The following is a 19955-nucleotide window of genomic DNA, read 5'->3' on the forward strand; positions in this document are numbered from 1 at the left end:
GCTATCATCTTGATCTTGGACTTTCCAGCCTTCAGAAATGTGAGAAATAAATATCTGCTATTTAAACTTCCCAGTCTCTGATATTGTTATGGCAGCTGGAGATGACTAATACAAGATCTTGTGTCCATTTTTAATTCGGATTATTTATTTATTTTTTATTATTGGGTTGTAAGAGTTCTTTATATATTCCAGATACAAATCCCTTTTCAGATATGTAAATGCCAATACCTTCTCCCATTCTATGGGAGAAATGCCAAATACTTTCTCCCATTCTATGGGTTGTCTTTTCACTTTCTTGATGCCATCCTTTGAAGCACAAAAGCTTTTAATTTTGATAAAGTCCAACATAACTATTTCTTTGATTGCTTGTGCTTTTGGTGTCAAATGTAAGAATCATTTGCCAAATCCAAAGCCATGAAGAATTACCTTTATGTTTTCTTCTAAGGGTTTTAGTTTTCATTCCTTTTTAAGTTGAAGTATAGTTGACCTACAACGTTATATTAGTTTCAGGTGTCTGACATAGTGATTCAACAGTTCTATACATTATGCTGTGCTCACCATGGTAAGTGTAGCTACATTCTGTCACCATACAACATCATTACAATATTATCAACTATATTACATGTATTTTTTATTCTGTAACTTATTTATTTTATAATTGGGAGTTTGTGCCTCTTAATACCTTTCACCTGTTTCACTCCTACCCCCAGCTTCCTCCCCTCTGGCAACAACCAGTTTGCTCTCTGTTATTTCTGGTTTGTTGTCTCTCCATTTGTTTTCTTTCTTAGGTTCCACTTATAAGTGAAATCCTATGGTATTTGTTTTTTACTGTTGGACTTGTTTCACTTAGCATAATGCCCTCTAGGTCCATCCATGTTGTCACAAATGGCAAGATCTCATTCTTTTTTTATAGCTGAGTAATATTCCATTGTATTTATATACCCTACATCATCTTTATCCATTTATCTATCAATGGACTTAGGTTGCTTCCATTACTTAGCTATTGTTAATAATGCTGCAATAAACATAAGAGTGGATGTATGTTTTCAAATTAATGTTTTTGTTTGCTTTGTGAAATATCCAGTAGTAGACTTACTGGATCATGTTATTTCTATTCTTAATTTTAAAAAATATGAGTATAGTTGAAACACCATAGTTGATACCTAAGTTTCAAGTGTATAACATAGTGATTCAACAAGTTTATATATTACAGGTATAGCTACCATCTGTTATCATACAACACTATTACAATACCATTGAGTGTATTCCTTATACGTATCTTTTATTCCTGTGACTTATTCCCTAACTCAAATCCTGTACTTACCACTCCCTTTTACCCATTTTGCTTATCTTCACTCCCACCCCAGCCAGGCAACCATCTTTACATTTATAGGTCTGATTCTACTTTCTGTTCATTTGCTTATTCATTTGTTTTGCTTTTTATTTTCCACATGTAAGTGAAATCATATTTGTCTTTCTCTGACTTGTTTCATTTAGAATAATACCCTCTAGGTCCACCCATGTTGTCTCAAATGGCAATATTTCATCCTTTTTTATGACTACTATCTCATTGGTTATACATACCCTTTTTTTTAATCTATTCATCTATCAACAGGCACTTGGCTTGCTTCCATCTCTTGACTATTGTAAATAATGCTGAAATAAACATAGGAACGCATATATCTTTTTGAATTAGTGTTTTCATTTTTGGAGGGGGGGGCAAATACCCAGTGGAATTAGTGGAACATATCGTATTTTTATCTTTAATTTTTTGAGGACCCCCATAGTGTTTTCCACAGTGGCTGCACCAGTTTGCATTCCCACCGACAATGCATGAGGGTGCCATTTTCCCACATCCTCACCAATATTTCTAGTCTTTTTTATTCTAGCTATTCCGATAGGCATAAGGTCATATCTCATTTTGGTACTAATTTGTATTTCCCTAATGCTTAATGATGTTGAGTCTGTTTTTATGTGTCTGTTGTCCATCTGTATGCCTTCTTTGGAAAAATGTCTATTCAAGTCCTGTGCCCATTTTTAATTGGATCATTTGTAGGGTGTGTGTGTGTGTGTGTGTGTGTGTGTGTGTGTGTGTAAGATACATAGGTTCTTTATATGTTTTGGATATTAACTCCTTATTGGATATATCATTTGTAAATGTCTTCTCCCATGCAGTAGATTGCCTTTTAATTTTGTTAATGGTTTCCTTCACTCTTCAGAAGCTTTTTATTTTGGTGTAATCCCAATAATCTATTTTGCTTTTGTTTCCCTTGCCTTAGGAGATATATCTAGAAAAATGTTGCCACAGCCAATATCAGAGAGATAACTGCCTGTTATTTTCTAGGAGTTTTATGGTTTCAGGTCTCAAAGGTCTTTAATCCATTTGGAGTTTATTTTTGTTGTCGTGTAAGAAAGTGGTCCAGTTTCATCCTTTTGCAGGTAGCTATGCAGTTTTCACAGTACCACTGATTTGAAGAGACTGTCTTTTCCTTTATAGTCTTGTCTCTATCATAGATTAATTGACATATAAGTTCAGGTTTATTTCTGGCCTTTCTCTTCTGTTACTTGTGTATTTTTGTGCCAGTATAATACTATTTTGATAACTATAGTTTTGTATCTTGAAGTCTGGAATTGTGATACCTTCAGCTTTGTTCTTCTTTCTCAAAATTGCTTTGACTATTCAGGGTCTTTTGTGGTTCCATATAGATTGTAGTAATATTTGTTCTAGTTCTGTGAAAAATGCTGTTGGTACTTTGATAGAGACTGAACTGAATGTGTAGATTGCTTTGGATAGTATGAACATTTTAACAATATTCTTTTAATCCATGATCATGGTGTATCTTTCCATTGTTTGTGTCTTCTTCAGCTTCTTTCATCAGTGTTTTTTAGTTCTGAATACAGGTCTTTCACTTTCCTAGTTAAATGTATTCCTAGGTATTTTATTGTTTTTGATGTAAATGTAAAAGTTTTCCTAATTTCTCTTTCTGCTAACTGTTGTGTATAAAAACACAACCAATTTATGTGTATTATTTTTGTATCCTGCAACTTGACTGAATTTATTTATTGTTTTGAATAGTTCTTTAGTGGAATCTTTAGGGTTTTCTATGCATAGTATCATGTGATCTACAAAGAGTGATAGTTTTACTCCTTCCTTACCAATTTTTATTGAAAAGCTTTCAGTTTTTCACCATTGAGTATGATGTTATCTGTGGGTTTGTCATATGTGGCCTTATTTTGTGTTGAAGTATGTTTCCTGTAAACCCACTTTGTTCAGTTTTTATCACAAATGAATGTTGAAATTTGTCAAAGGCTTTTTCTGCATCTATTGAGATGATCATATAATTTTATCTTGGTTTTCTTGATTTATGTCACATTGATTTATTTGTAAATATTGAACCATCCTTGAATCTCTGGAATAAATCCCACTTGATCACATATATGATTCTTTTAATGTATTGCTGAATGCAGTATGTTAGCATTTTGTTAAAGATTTTAACATCCATGTTCATTGTGGATTGTCTGTAGTTTCCTTTTTTCTATAGTGTCTTTGTCTGATTTTGATATCAGGGTAATGCTGGCCTGATAGAATGTAGTTGGAAACTTTACTTCCCTTTTTTTTCCTCAAAATTTTTATTTAAATTCCAGTTAGTTAAAATACAGTGTAATATTAGTTTCAAGTGTAGAATTTAGTGATTCATCACTTACATACAACACCCCAGTGCTCATCACAAGTGCCCTCCTTAGTACCTATCTCTTCTATTTTTTTGGAATATTTTGAGACGTATAGGTGTTGACTCTTTTTTTTTTTAATGTTTATTTATTTTTGAGAGAGACAGAGACAGAATGCGAGTGGGTTAGGGGCAGAGAGAGAGGGGGAGACACAGAAGCAGAAGCAGGCTCCAGGCTCTGAGCTGTCAGCACAGAACCTGATGCGGGGTTCCAACTCACGAGTTGTGAGATCATGACCTGAGCCGAAGTCAGACACTCAACCAACTGAGCCACCCAGGTGCCCCAACTCTTTTTAAATTATTTGGTAGAAGTCACCTGTGAGTCCATCTGGACCTGGACTTTTGTTTTTTTGGTAGGTTTTTGATTACCGATTTAATTAATTACTAGTAATAAATCTGTTCAGATTTTCTATTTCTTTCTGATTCAGTTTTGGAAGATTACAGGTTTCTGTAAATTTATCAATTTCTTCTATGTTTTCCAACTTGTTGACGTGCCATTTTTCATAATATTCTCTTGTAATCCTGTGTCTCTGTGGTGTCAGTTGTTATTTCTCCTTCTTTCATTTCTGATTTTATTTATTTTTGTTATCTCTCTCTTTTTTCTTGATGGATCTGGCCAAAGTTTTATCAATTTGTTTATCTCTTCAAAGAATCAGATCCTGGTTTCATTGATCTTCTCTATTGATTTTATTTTTTAGTGTCTGTCATTTTTTTCTGCTCTGCTCTTCATTATTTTTCCTTTTACTCACTTTGGGCTTTGTTTCTCTTTTTCTAGTTGCTTTAAGTGTGAGGTTAGATTATTTATATGAGCTTTTTCTTGTTTTTTGAGTTAGACCTCTATCACTATAAATTTCCCTGTTAGAACTACTTTTGCTGTATCCAAAAGATTAGGGACCACTGTGTTTCATTTTCATTTGTCTCCATGTATTTGTTTATTTCTTATTTGATTTTAATGTTGACCCATTGGTTGCTTAGTGGTATGTTGTTTATCCTCCATGTGTTTGTGTGTTTTCCAATTTTTTTCTTGTTTTAGATTTCTAGTTTCATTTTCATTCATTTCATTCACCCATTGTGGTTGGAAAAGATGCATTGTACCATTTCAGTCTTCTTCAATATATTGAGACTTGTTGCAGCCTAACGTGATCAATCCTGAGAGTTTTTCATGTGTACTTGAAAAGGATATGTATTCTGTTTTTGAATAGACTGTTCTGTATATATCTGTTAAGTCCACCTAGACTGTTGTGTTTGTCAAAAACATTGTCTCCTTATTGATTTTCTGCCTAGATAATCTATCCATTGATATAAATGAGGTGTTAATTTCCCCTATAATTATTATATTACTATCAATTTCTCCCTTTGTATCTGTTAATATTTGCTTTATGTATTTAGGTGCTCCAATGTTTGGTGCATAGATATTTACAATTGTTACAATTACAATATTTACAATATTCTTGTTGGATTGATCCCTTTATCATTATATATGCCCTCCTTTATCTCTTGTTATAGTTTCTGTTTTTAAAGTGTATCTTGTCTGATTATACACACACACACACACACACACACACACACACACACACATATTTCTGTCTGCATGTGGTGTAATAAAGTGGTCTAGTTTTATTCTTTTGCATGTTGCTGTCCAATTTTCCTAACTCAATTTATTGAGGAGACTGTCTTTTGCCTACAGTATATTCTTGCCTCCTTTGTCATAGATTAATTGACCATTTACACTTGGGCTTATTTTGGGGCTCTGTCTTCTGTTCTAATCTATGTATCTGTTTTTGTGCTAGTCCCATACTATTTTGATTACTATAGCTTTGTAGTACATCTTGGAGTCTGGGATTGTGATGCCTCCAACTCCGTTTTTCTTTCTCAAGATTGTTTTGGTTATTTGGGATCTTTGTGGTTCCATATAAATTTTAGTAATATTTGTTCTAATTATGTGAAAAAATACTATTGGTATTTTGACAGAGATTGCATTGAATCTGTAGATTGCCTTGGGTAGTATGGATATTGTAATTTTTTCAATTTTTTATTTAAATTCTAGTTAATATACAGTGTAATACTGGTTTCAGGTGTAGAATTTACTGATTCACCACATACATGAAACACCCAGTGCTTATCACAACCAGGGCCCTCTGTAATGCCCATCACTTATTATTCCATCCCCCTGCCTACCTCCCCTCTAGTGGCCCGCAGCTGAGGGCTGAAGTCATATGACTTCACTCATATGGGGAATTTAAGACACAGAACAGATGAACATAAGGGAAGCAAAAGTAATATAAAAACAGGGAGGGGGACAAAACATAAGAGACTCTTAAATATAGAGAAAAAACAGGGTTAATGGAAGGGTTATGGGAGGGGGGATGGGCTAAATGGGTAAGGGGCATTAGGGAATCTACTCCTGAAATCATTGTTGCACTATATGGTAACTAATTTGGGTGTAAATTAAAAAAATAAAATTAATTAAAAAAACTTGTTTCCTGCTTTGACTCTCTTGCCTCCCCCAACCCCATGTTCCTCTGTTTTGTTCCTTAAATTCCACATGAGTGAAATCATATGATACTTGTCTTTCTCTGACTTATTTCAATTTGCATAATACACTGTAGCTCCACCCACATTGTTGCAAATAGCAAGATTTCATTCTTTTTACGGCTGAATAATATTCTGTTGTGTACTTATATACACACATACACATATGTCCATTCATCAGTTGATGGACATTTTGGCTTTTAGTATGGACATTTTAACAACAGTGACTCTTCCAATCCATAGGCATGGAAAATCACTCCATTTGTTTGTGTCATCTTCCATTTCCTTCAATGTTTTATAGTTTTCAGAGTACAGGTCTTTGACTTCCTTAGTTAAATTTATTCCTAAGTATTTTATTATTTTTGGTGTAATTGTAGATGGAGTTTTTTCCCTTAACTTCTCTTTCTGCTACTTTGCTCTTTGTGTATAAAATGCAACAGATTTCTGTATATTAATTTTGTATCCTGATAAAAATATTTATATCCTGATAAATTTGTATCCTGATAAAAATCATTTATCATTTTTAATGGTTTTCTGGTGAAGTCTTTAGGGTCTTCCATATACAGTATCATGTTATCTGCAAATAGAGTTTTACTTCTCTGGTACCAATATGGATACCTCTTGTTTCTTTTTCTTGTCTGATTGCTGTGGCTAGGACTTCCAGTACTGTGTTGAAAGTTAGTGGTGACAGTGAACATCCTTGTTTTATTCCTGACCTTAGAGGGAAAACTCCCATTTTTACACAAATGAGTATGATGCTAGCTGTGGGTCTTGATATATCATCCTTATTATGTTGAAGTGTGTTCCCTTTAAACACTTCAAAAGTTTCTCTCATGAAAAATGTTGAATTTTGTCAAATGGAGATGATTATATGATTTTTACTTTTTGTTAATGTGTGTTGATTGATTTGTGAATATTAAACCATCCTTGCTTCCTTGAAATAAATCCCACTTGATCGTGGTGAATGATCCTTTTAATGTATTGTTGAATACAGTTTGGTAACATTTTATTGAGGACCTTTGCATCTTTGTTCATCAGGGATATTGGGCCTGTAGTTTTCTTTCTTTTTTTTAGTGTCTTTGGTTTTAATATCAGGATAATGCAGGCCTTCTCAAATGAATTTGAAAGTTTTACTTCCTCTTCTGTTTTTTTGGGAATAGTTTAAAAAGAATAGGTATTAATTCTTCTGTAAATGTTGGTAGGATTCACCTGTGAATCAATCTGATCCTGGCCTTTTGCTTATTGGGAGTTTTTTGATTACTGATTCAATTTTGTTACTGGTAATTGGTCTGTTCAGATCTTCTATTTCTTTCTGATTCACTTTTAAAAAAATTTTTATTGATTTATTTTTGAGAGTGCACGTGCACACGAGTTGGGGAGAGGGAGACAGAGAATCTGAAGCAGGCTCCTGGCTCTGAGCTGTCAGCACAGAGCCTGATGCAGGCTCAAACTTATGAGCTGTAAGACCATGACCTGGGCAGAAGTCAGACACTTAACCAACTTAGCCACCCAAGCACCTCCTGATTCACTTTGGAAGATTGTGTTTCTAGAAATTCATCCATTTATTCTAGGTTGGTTACTTTGTTGACATATAATTTTTGTTGTAGTCCCTTATACCCCATGCAGGAGTGCCCTGGCCTTCTGGTGGAACTGACTAGAGAACGCCTGGGGGTTCCCAGTAGGTGGCTTGTGGATACTTGTCTCAGATCAGAAACTTCTTGGAGAATTTTTCTTAAGACTGGGAGGATGGTTGGTTCTACCCACTCCAATTATTTGAACTTTTAACTCTTCTGAGGCATTTCAATTAGTGAAATATGATGTATAATTATCTCAGTTCTATAGGTAAATGAGCTCCATGGAGGCTCCTAAATTGATTGCACTTCTGAGAGTCTCCATTGAGGAGTCTAAAAAGACCCTGTTATTGTCAACCTCATGTTTACTGTGATAGAATCTACAATTACAAGGTATCTGGAAGGTACAATTTCCTGTTTACATTAAGTTATAGAGAATGTGAGAAACATTTCCCTGTCCTCTGCTAATGAATTTTTAAAAAGTGTGCTTAGAAGTTGATAAGAGAGTAGGTCTTAAATGTTGTCACTCCAACAAAGAAGTGGTAAAGTGATAAAGATGTTACTTAAAACTATAGTGGTAATCACATTGCAATAAATAATTGCATCAAATTGACACATTTTGTGCCTTAAAATTACATAAAGTTATATGTCAATTATATCTCAATAAAGTATGTGGAGGGAATGTAAATATTCTAAAAATTGACATAGACAAGATTCAGAATATGCTTACTGAACTAAATTTTAGTGAATTTGGTAATTCTTTTGTCAATTCTGGAGAAGAGACTGGTGAAGGGTGAGATCAGAGTGTCAAGACAAGAATAACAAATCCTGGATTCAAGCTTTGTGTCCCTTCTGACAATGGGAGCTTGAGTAAGTCACTCACCTTGCCTGAACTTCAGTTTCTTCCATAAATGAGTATGTTAAGAACATTTATAAGCACTGATTACGTGTCAGGCACTCAGCTGAACACTTTATGAATCCTTAAAGTGAATCAATGTGTAATTGTCATCACTTCCATTTTAAAGGTGAGGAGATTGAGGCATTTGGAGAAGGGTTACCATTCCTAAGGTCACACAATTTCTAAGTGGCTCCCCTAAGATTTGAAACTGAGCACTATGCTTTAACCCTCTCTGACAAGGTCACCTGGTTTGCCTATCCTCCACTCTCCCTTCTGTTCTAAGTCTTGAGAGGATGACATGTGTGTGGCTTCACAGCAGTGACAAGGGATCAGAGGGTGGGAAATGAGAGAGGCTGGACACCTTCTTCTTCCACTAGCCTATCTGAAGGATAGCCACAGGATACCTTTGTCAAAGGAAATATCTTTTGTCAGGTACAGTTTATCTATTCAGATTCTAGAAACTGTTGTTTTCCCAGCTCTCTTGGGGCCTGCACATGGAAATAGCTCTTCACTCTTGCCAGCCTGGCATGCTGCACCATCCTTTGCTGCTAGGATCCTTGCTGATTGCACTTTATAATCTAGAAAGTTGCATACAATGTACTATACCAGAAATAAGTTCATTTTGTGGTCACCATATGACCATTTCATGATCACAACCACACTGCAGGTTCTGCTTATGTAAAGCCTCCTAGGTGGGACTCTTGGAAGGGAAAACACTGGAGCATGTTGCAAGGGACAGCTCCAGAACTGAAATACTAGAGAAAGTGGGGAGGGTGGCAAATGGCTTTGTCCTTACATGTTCTGACCAGAATTTGTAGAATTTAGGCACTCCAACTTTCCAAATTTATTTAGCTCCCACACCAAAATTTTTTCATTCACTGAATGCATTGTGAATTGACACAACCTCTTCCTTCTGCCTGGCACACTCCTTTTTGCCTGGAAAACTCCTTAGGATATCGGCATGAATGTTAGTTTCTTGCTCAAGGAAGCCTTTCCTGGAACATGCTTTCATTTCTGCCACAATAGATCATTATCTTCATTATATGCTCTATTCGCTTTTTGGAATATTTCTTCACAACACTTACCAGAGTTTATAATTATGTACTTGGTGATGATTTGACCCATGTCTACTCCCTCACTAGAAAGGGAGCTCTAGGAGGACTGATATTTCCAGAACTTTAGATACCACAAGAAGAGTGGGCAAGTAACTCCAGAATCCAGTTAGAAGGAGAATGAGGGTGCACCAGTTATTTCATTGCGATAGGCTTAAAATAATGATGGTTTTCTTTACTCTTGTTTCATAGTGTTATCCACACACCTTTTTAATTACATATCTCACCAGGCATGGAACATGTGTGTTAGAAATTGATGTCTTTTGACTTAGCCATTGCTTTTAATCTTCATCCTTCTCTTCTCCACCAAAAGTAATATTTCGAAGTTGATGAAGGTTCTTTCTGTAACTCACCTTTGTCCTACTATCTCTGTATATTGATATCATATCTTAATTTAGAATCATAAACCATTGGCTGATCTATTTCCTAATTTATTTGGATCTAAAATTTGGTACCATCTTTATTTTTTTATAGTATATTTTTATTTGGCTTCAAATTTTTCCATTTAGGTTGCACACTTGGATGAAATCCTTATTCAGATATAAGTTGCTTATTTAAATCAGCTGATATGCCATAAATGGAATAAAAAACCACTTATAAATAATAAAAATAGCATTTCTAAGTTTAGCAACAGGTTTATTCTTGAATTCTGCAGGGAACTGACTGAACTTACCCCAAATACCATCCTTTTATGACCAATTTGTGTGGACAGTTATAAATAGTACAGCGAACTGTGTCTACAAGGCTAAAAGCCAAAAATCTTGAGTGTCATAAAGGACTGTTGTTCTTTGTAAATAGACAATTATTAAATGGCATTTCTGAAACTGGATGCTGAGTAAAGTGATTTATCAGTAGACAGCCTAATTAAAAAACAAATTGATTTGATAAAAGTTCTATTCAAAAATGGTTAGGTACTTTATATATTATGTACCTATTTATATACATAAAAATTACTTCTATGTAGACTTGGCATTGATAAAACATTTATACTTAAAATTTATTCATTAGAAGAAATTATATAGTGTTGAGAATTTTGTCAACAATTTAGTGTAAAAATTGCACTGTCAAAAATTATTCTGTTTAGAAGTTAAATATATACTTGTTTTAAAAACTGTAACAATAAATTTATAATGGTTAAAAAAAGAATAAGAAATGTCCAAAATCTTACTATCTAGAAACAATCAGGGTTAACTTTCCTCCAAAAATATGACTCAGAGTTCTTTCCAAATTATCAAATATAGGGTACATCACCATTTTGAGCTGCTACTGTTGACAACTTCCAATTTTAAGACCAGTTTTTAAAACCAATCTTCCTGGGGCACCTGGGTGGCTCAGTTGGCTAAGCATCTGACTTCAGCTCAGCTCATGATCTTACAGTTGGTGAATTCAAGCCCCACATTGGGCTCTCTGCTCTCAGTGCAGAGCCTGCTTCAGATCCTTGTCTTCCTCCCTCTCTTTACCCCTCCCCCACTCATATATTTCTCTCTCTCTCTCTCCCTTTCTCAAAAATAAATAAACATTATAAACAAAACAAAAACCTGCCTTAGCCCAGGTTCCCTATGAAACAGAACTCAAGACAAGCAATAAATGTTTGTTTCATTTGGAAGGTGCAATCCGAAGGCAGCAAGAGTGAAGGAAGAGATGTATGAAGTAGTGAAGGATGGGAAACAATGCCACATGATGTCGTTTGCTTCATGATGAGACCATAAGAAGTAAAACCTGTTTCTTCGCAGGTACACTTGCCTGATCAAGCAGCATATACCCAGAAAAACTATATAAAGTCACACCTCAGAACAGTCTTTGAAGGGAGGAAAGGAGAAGGAATTTGTCTGCCAGCTCCCCTTCTTCTCTTTTCCAGTGGTCAAAGTTTTCCTCACAAGGAAGTTTACTCCCTCACATTCTTTCTCATCAGTCAGCATCTTTGGCAGCCACTTGACAAACCAGATCTGTTCTGCAGTGCAGTTCTCCATTTGAGGGGTCAGAGAGAGCCAGAGACTATAAGTGTGGCTGACTGGCCTCAGCAGGTGGACTTTTATGGTCTATATAGAGTAGGTCAGCCTTAACAATAGCTAAAGTAAAGAAAGCAATGTGAACCAGGTCGAAAAGACAGGTAAGGTTGGGTGCCTGGGTGGCTCAGTAGGTTAAGCATCTCTACTTCCGCTCAGGTCATGATCTTATGATTTGTGAATTTGAGCCCCATATCGGCTCTCTGCTGTCAGCACAGAACCTGCTTCAGATCCCCTGAAGCAACTCCCCAACTCCTCCATTCGCGCGCGCTTTCTCTCTCTTTCTCAAAAATAAATAATAAAAAACATTTAGAAAAGACAGGTAAGGCTAGGAGAACCTGTGGAAGCAAATAAGATACATACTGAGGAAATATAATTTAGGTTATTTTCCAGTTTTCATTATAATAACTAAAGCTGTAATAAAAACCATTTTACATAATACTGTGCACTTATCTGTATATTATCTTGGAAAAAATGCTTAGGTGCCCATTGCTGAGCTAAACACTTCTAAATTCCAGGGAATTTTACATATTGCCTTAAGAGAAAAGAACAAGGAAAGGGAGGATATCCAAGGACTTGGGTGGAATCTAGTTTCACAGATTGTCTCTTGGCTTGGCAGCTGGCTAGATTCTGCTGCATGATTTGGAAGAAATACTGAAGCTTTGGAATCACCCCCCTTAGTTTCTCCATTTTCACTTTCTTTTTCTTATTTATGTACCTGATGTTTAACCTAGAGATGGTTCAACCAGGATGCTCTAGCAGAGAAATGAAGCCACTTTTCATTTAAAAATTCTTCTTTCTTTCTGGGAAGGTGCAGACTGAAGAGGGTTATATGGGGCTGACCAATGGGAGAGGGCCTACTATTCTAGTCAGTCATACCAGCCAGATAATCAGTCCTGGGGTGTGGAGCAATGCTGGGGCAGATGGTGAACTGTCCTGTTCTCCATCCCTGTCCTCCTGCTAACTAGCTTGTGGCTTTGGGCAAGTCACACACCCTGTTTCACTTTCCTACGTCTGTTAAGTAAGAGGACTGAACTAAATTTGACTAATTCTAAGGGACACTTTGGCTTCATGATTTTGGTAAAACACAGAAGTACAAATTAATGAACAAAATATATCTTGTTTGGTGCTGGGCAGAAAAATACAGTGAATAGAATGTCATGAAATTCTTCCACATCATGGAAATGCTGTGAAAAATTGTTGTAAATACTAGTTACAGTGGTAAAAAAACAATTAGAAACATTCCCATACGTCTAAAAGTAAAAGAATGTAGATCTTGTATCTCTTCAGGCTGGAATATCACGCAGCCATTAAAAATAGTGTTTTCAGCTGGAAAGATAAACAATAACTTAATGTAGTGGTTACTCTATAGGCCAGAGAGTGTCCTGGTGCTGATGAGAGCAGTTAACAGTGATGATAATGGTCCAGATGGTGGTGGCAGTGGTGAGAATGGTGGTGGATGGCTGGGTGGGTCAAGATGGAATGAGGCTCCTTCACACATAATTCTGTTTTGAGTTCTGTAATTCTATTTAATATTGAAATTTTTAAAAACAATTTTTCCGGACATATTTAACGACATGTTAAAATGTTCATGGTATAATGTTAAGATATTCTAAGAGCACAGTGAAGTTTTTACGTGTGTGTGTGTGTATAAAATTATTCCAATTTTGTTTAAAAATGTGTAAAAAATTAGAAAAAAATACTTGGAAGTATTAACAACTACAGATAGCCCCAGATAGCCCCCAACTTATAATGGTATGGCTTATGATTTTTCTTGACTTTACTATAATGTGAAAGCAAGACACATCCTGTAGAAATGTTACTTGGAATTTTTTTTTCAATATATGAAATTTATTGTCAAATTGGTTTCCATACAACACCCAGTGCTCATCCCAAAAGGTGCCCTCCTCAATACCCATCACCCACCCACCCCTCCCTCCCACCCCCCATCAACCCTCAGTTTGTTCTCAGTTTTTAAGAGTCTCTTATGCTTTGGCTCTCTCCCACTCTAACCTCTTTTTTTTTTTTTTTTCTTCCCCTCCTCCATGGGTTTCTATTAACTTTCTCAAGATCCACCTAAGAGTGAAACCATATGGTAACTGTCTTTCTCTGTATGGCTTATTTCACTTAGCATCACACTCTCCAGTTCCATCCATGTTGCTACAAAGGACCATATTTCGTTCTTTCTCATTGCCATGTAGTACTCCATTGTGTCTATAAACCACAATTTCTTCATCCATTCATCAGTTGATGGACATTTAGGCTCTTTCCATAATTTGGCTATTGTTGAAAGTGCTGCTATAAACATTGGGGTACAAGTGCCCCTATGCAACAGTACTCCTGTATCCCTTGGGTAAACTCCTAGCAGTGCTATTGCTGGGTCATAGGGTAGATCTATTTTTAATTTTCTGAGGAACCTCCACACTGCTTTCCAGAGTGGCTGCACCAATTTGCATTCCCACCAACAGTGGAAGAGGGTTCCCGTTTCTCCACATCCTCGCCAGCATCTATAGTCTCCTGATTTGTTCATTTTGGCCACTCTGACTGGCGTGAGGTGATATCTGAGTGTGGTTTTGATTTGTATTTCCCTGATGAGGAGCTACGTTGAGCATCTTTTCATGTGCCTGTTGGCCATCCGGATGTCTTCTTTGGAGAAGTGTCTATTCATGTCTTCTGCCCATTTCTTCACTGGGTTATTTGTTTTTCGGGTGTGGAGTTTGGTGAGCTCTTTATAGATTTTGGATACTAGCCCTTTGTCTGAGATGTCATTTGCAAATATCTTTTCCCATTCCGTTGGTTGCCTTTTAGTTTTGTTGGTTGTTTCCTTTGCTGTGCAGAAGCTTTTTATCTTCATAAGGTCCCAGTAATTCATTTTTGCTTTTAATTCCCTTGCCTTTGGGGATGTGTCGAGTAAGAGATTGCTACGGCTGAGGTCAGAGAAGTCTTTTCCTGCTTTCTCCTCTAGGGTTTTGATGGTTTCCTGTCTCACATTCAGGTCCTTTATCCATTTTGAGTTTATTTTTGTGAATGGTGTGATAAAGTGGTCTAGTTTCATTCTTCTGCATGTTGCTGTCCAGTTCTCCCAGCACCATTTGTTAAAGAGACTGTCTTTTTTCCACTGGATGTTCTTTCCTGCTTTGTCAAACATTAGTTGGCCATACGTTTGTGGGTCTAGTTCTGGGGTTTCTAGTCTATTCCATTGGTCTATGTGTCTGTTTTTGTGCCAATACCATGCTGTCTTGATGATTACAGCTTTGTAGTAGAGGCTAAAGTCTGGGATTGTGATGCCTCCTGCTTTGGTCTTCTTCTTCAAAATTACTTTGGCTATTCGGGGCCTTTTGTGGTTCCATATGAATTTTAGAATTGTTTGTTCTAGTTTCAAGAAGAATGCTGGTGCAATTTTGATTGGGATTGCATTGAATGTGTAGATAGCTTTGTGTAGTATTGACATTTTGACAATATTTATTCTTCCAATCCATGAGCAGGGAACGTCTTTCCATTTCTTTATATCTTCTTCAATTACTTTCATAAGCTTTCTATAGTTTTCAGCATACAGATCCTTTACATCTTTGGTTAGATTTATTCCTAGGTATTTTATGGTTCTTGGTGCAATTGTGAATGGGATCAGTTTCTTTATTTGTCTTTCTGTTGCTTCATTGTTAGTGTATAAGAATGCAACTGATTTCTGTACATTGATTTTGTATCCTGCAACTTTGCTGAATTCATGTATCAGTTCTGGCAGACTTTTGGTGGAGTCTATCAGATTTTCCATGTATAATATCATGTCATCTGCAAAAAGGGAAAGCTTGACTTCATCTTTGCCAATTTTGATGCCTTTGATTTCCTTTTGTTGTCTGATTGCTGATGCTAGAACTTCCAACACTATGTTAAACAATAGCAGTGAGAGTGGGCATCCCTATCATGTTCCTGATCTCAGGGAAAAAGCTCTCAGTTTTTCCCCATTGAGGAGGATGTTAGCTGTGGGCTTTTCATAAATGGCTTTGATGATGTTTAAGTATGTTCCTTCTATCCTGACTTTCTCAAGGGTCTTTATTAAGAAAGGGTGCTGGATTTTGTCAAAGGCCTTTTCTGCATCAATTGACAGGATAATATGGTTCTTTTCTTTTATTAATGTGATGTATCATGTTGATTGATTTGCGAATGTTGAACCAGCCCTGCATCCCAGGAATGAATCCCACTTGATCATGGTGAATAATTCTTTTTATATGCCGTTGAATTCGATTTGCTAGTATCTTATTGAGAATTTTTGCATCCATATTCATCAGGGATATTGGCCTGTAGTTCTCTTTTTTTACTGGGTCTCTGTCTGGTTTAGGAATCAAAGTAATACTGGCTTCATAGAATGAGTCTGGAAGTTTTCCTTCCCTTTCTATTTCTTGGAATAGCTTGAGAAGGATAGGTATTATCTCTGCTTTAAACGTCTGGTAGAACTCCCCTGGGAAGCCATCTGGTCCTGGACTCTTATTTGTTGGGAGATTTTTGATAACCGATTCAATTTCTTCGCTGGTGATGGGTCTGTTCAAGCTTTCTCTTTCCTCCTGATTGAGTTTTGGAAGAGTGTGGAAGTTAAGGAATTTGTCCATTTCTTCCAGGTTGTCCAATTTGTTGGCATATAATTTTTCATAGTATTCCCTGATAATTGTTTGTATCTCTGAGGGATTGGTTGTAATAATTCCATTTTCATTCATGATTTTATCTATTTGGGTCATCTCCCTTTTCTTTTTGAGAAGCCTGGCTAGAGGTTTGTCAATTTTGGTAATTTTTTCAAAAAACCAACTCTTGGTTTCGTTGATCTGCTCTACAGTTTTTTTAGATTCTATATTGTTTATTTCTGCTCTGATCTTTATTATTTCTCTTCTTCTGCTGGGTTTAGGCTGCCTTTGCTGTCTGCTTCTATTTCCTTTAGGTGTGCTGTTAGATTTTGTATTTGGGATTTTTCTTGTTTCTTGAGATAGGCCTGGATTGCAATGTATTTTCCTCTCAGGACTGCCTTCGCTGCGTCCCAAAGCGTTTGGATTGTTGTATTTTCATTTTCGTTTGTTTCCATATATTTTTTAATTTCTTCTCTAATTGCCTGGTTGACCCACTCATTCGTGAGTAGGGTGTTCTTTAACCTCCATGCTTTTGGAGGTTTTCCAGACTTTTTTCTGTGGTTGATTTCAAGCTTCATAGCATTGTGGTCTGAAAGTATGCATGGTATAATTTCAATTCTTGTATACTTATGAAGGGCTGTTTTGTGACCCAGTATATGATCTATCTTGGAGAATGTTCCATGTGCACTCGAGAAGAAAGTATATTCTGTTGCTTTGGGATGCAGAGTTCTAAATATATCTGTCAAGTCCATCTGATCCAATGTGTCATTCAGGGCCCTTGTTTCTTTTTTTTTTTTTTTTTTTTTTTTTTTTTTTTAATTTTTTTTTTCAACGTTTATTTATTTTTTTGGGACAGAGAGAGACAGAGCATGAATGGGGGAGGGGCAGAGAGAGAGGGAGACACAGAATCGGAAACAGGCTCCAGGCTCTGAGCCATCAGCCCAGAGCCTGACGCGGGGCTCGAACTCACGGACCGCGAGATCGTGACCTGGCTGAAGTCGGACGCTTAACCGACTGCGCCACCCAGGCGCCCCTGGGGCCCTTGTTTCTTTACTGACCATGTGTCTAGATGATCTATCCATTACTGTAAGTGGAGTGTTAAAGTCCCCTACAATTACCACATTCTTGTCAATAAGGTTGCTTATATTTGTGAGTAGTTGTTTTATATATTTGGGGGCTCCAGTATTCGGCGCATAGACATTTATAATTGTTAGCTCTTCCTGGTGGATAGACCCTGTAATTATTATATATTGCCCTTCTTCATCTCTTGTTACAGCCTTTAATTTAAAGTCTAGTTTGTCTGATATAAGTATGGCTACTCCAGCTGTCTTTTGGCTTTCAGTAGCACGATAAATAGTTCTCCATCCCCTCACTCTCAATCTAAAGGTGTCCTCAGATCTAAAATGAGTCTCTTGTAGACAGCAAATAGATGGGTCTTGTTTTTTTTTATCCATTCTGATACCCTATGTCTTTTGGTTGGTGTATTTAATCCATTTACATTCAGTGTTATTATAGAAAGATATGGGTTTAGAGTCATTGTGATGTCTGTATGATTTATGCTTGTAGTGATGTCTCTGGTACTTTGTCTCACAGGATCCCCCTTAGGATCTCTTGTAGGGCTGGTTTAGTGGTGACAAATTGCTTCAGTTTTTATTGTTTGGGAAGACCTTTATCTCTCCTTCTATTCTAAATGACAGACTTGCTGGATAAAGGATTCTCAGCTGCATATTTTTTCTGTTCAGCACATTAAAGATCTCGTGCCAATTCTTTCTGGCCTGCCAAGTTTCAAAAGAGAGATCAGTCACGAGTCTTATAGGTCTCCCTTTATATGTGAGGGCACGTTTACCCCTTGCGCTTTCAGAATTTTCTCTTTATCCTTGTATTTTCCCAGTTTGACTATGATACGTAGTGCAGAAGATCGATTCAAGTTATGTCTGAAGGGAGTTCTCTGTGCCTCTTGGATTTCAATGCCTTTTTCCTTCCCCAGTTCAGGGAAGTTCTCAGCTATTATTTCTTCAAGTACCCCTTCAGCACCTTACCTCTCTCTTCCTCCTCTGGGATACCAATTATGCGTATATTATTTCTTTTTAGTGTATCACTTAGTTCTCTAATTTTCCCCTCATACTCCTGGATTTTTTTTAATCTCTTTTTCTCAGCTTCCTCTTTTTCCATAACTTTATCTTCTAGTTCACCTATTCTCTACTCTGCCTCTTCAATCCGAGCCATCGTCGTTTCCATTTTGTTTTGCGTTTCGTTTAAAGCGTTTTTCAGCTCCTGCTGACTGTTCCTTAGTTCCTTGATCTCTGTAGCAAGAGATTCTCTGCTGTCCTCTATACTATTTTCAAGCCCAGCGATTAATTTTATGACTATTATTCTAAATTCACTTTCTGTTATATTATTTAAATCCTTTTTGATCAGCTCATTAGCTGTTGTTATTCCCTGGAGATTCTTCTGAGGGGAATTCTTCCGCTTGGTCATTTTGGATAGTCCCTGGCGTGGTGAGGACCTGCAGGGCACTTCCCCTGTGCTGTGGTGTATAGCTGGAGTTGGTGGGCGGAGCCGCAGTCAGACCTGATGTCTGCCCCCAGCCCACCGCTGGGGCCACAGTCAGACTGGCGTGTGCCTTCTCTTCCCCTCTCCTAGGGGCGGGATTCACTGTGGGGTGGCGTGGCCATCTGGGCTACTTGCACACTGCCAGGCTTGTGGTGCTGGTGATCTGGCGTATTAGCTGGAGGGGGTAGGTAAGGTGCACGGGGGCAGGAGGGGCAGGCTTAGCTCGCTTCTCCTTAGGTGATCCACTTCAGGAGGGGCCCTGTGGCAGCAGGAGGCAGTCGGACCCGCTGCCGGAGGGGTGGCTCCGCAGGGGCACAGCATTGGGTATTTGCGCAGAGCGAGCAAGTTCCCTGGCAGGAACTGGTTCTCTTTGGGATTTTGTCTGGGGGATGGGTGAGGGAGATGGCGCTGGTGAGTGCCTTTGTTCCCCGCCAAAGTGAGCTCTGTCATCCTGGGGCTCAGCAACTCTCCCTCCCTTTGTCCTCCAGCCTTCCCGCTTTCCGAGCAGAGCTGTTCACTTATGACCTTCCAGGTGCTAAATCGCGCTTGCTGCCGGAACACACTCCGACCGGCCCCTCCGCTTTTGCAAGCCAGACTCGGGGGCTCTGCTTGGCCGGCGAGCCGCCCCTCCGCCCCGGCTCCCTCCCGCCAGTCCGTGCAGAACGCACCGCCTCTCCGCCCTTCCTACCCTCTTCCGTTGGCCTGTCGTGTGCACTTGGCTCCGGAGACTCCCTTCTGCTAGTCTTCTGGTGGTTTTCTGGGTTAGTTAGGCAGGTGTAGGTGGAATCTAAGTGATCAGCAGGAGGCGCGGTGAGCCCAGCGTCCTCCCACGCCGCCATCTTCTGTTACTTGGAATTTAGATCTTTTCACAGGTTAGCTGTATGCAGTATGATACTCTCTTGTGATGCTGGGCAGTGGCAGTGAGCCATAGCTCCCAGTTAG

This window comes from Puma concolor, chromosome B2 (genome assembly GCF_028749965.1).
Source record: "Puma concolor isolate L17-30 chromosome B2, mPumCon1.1.hap2, whole genome shotgun sequence".
Taxonomy (NCBI): Eukaryota; Metazoa; Chordata; class Mammalia; order Carnivora; family Felidae; genus Puma; species Puma concolor.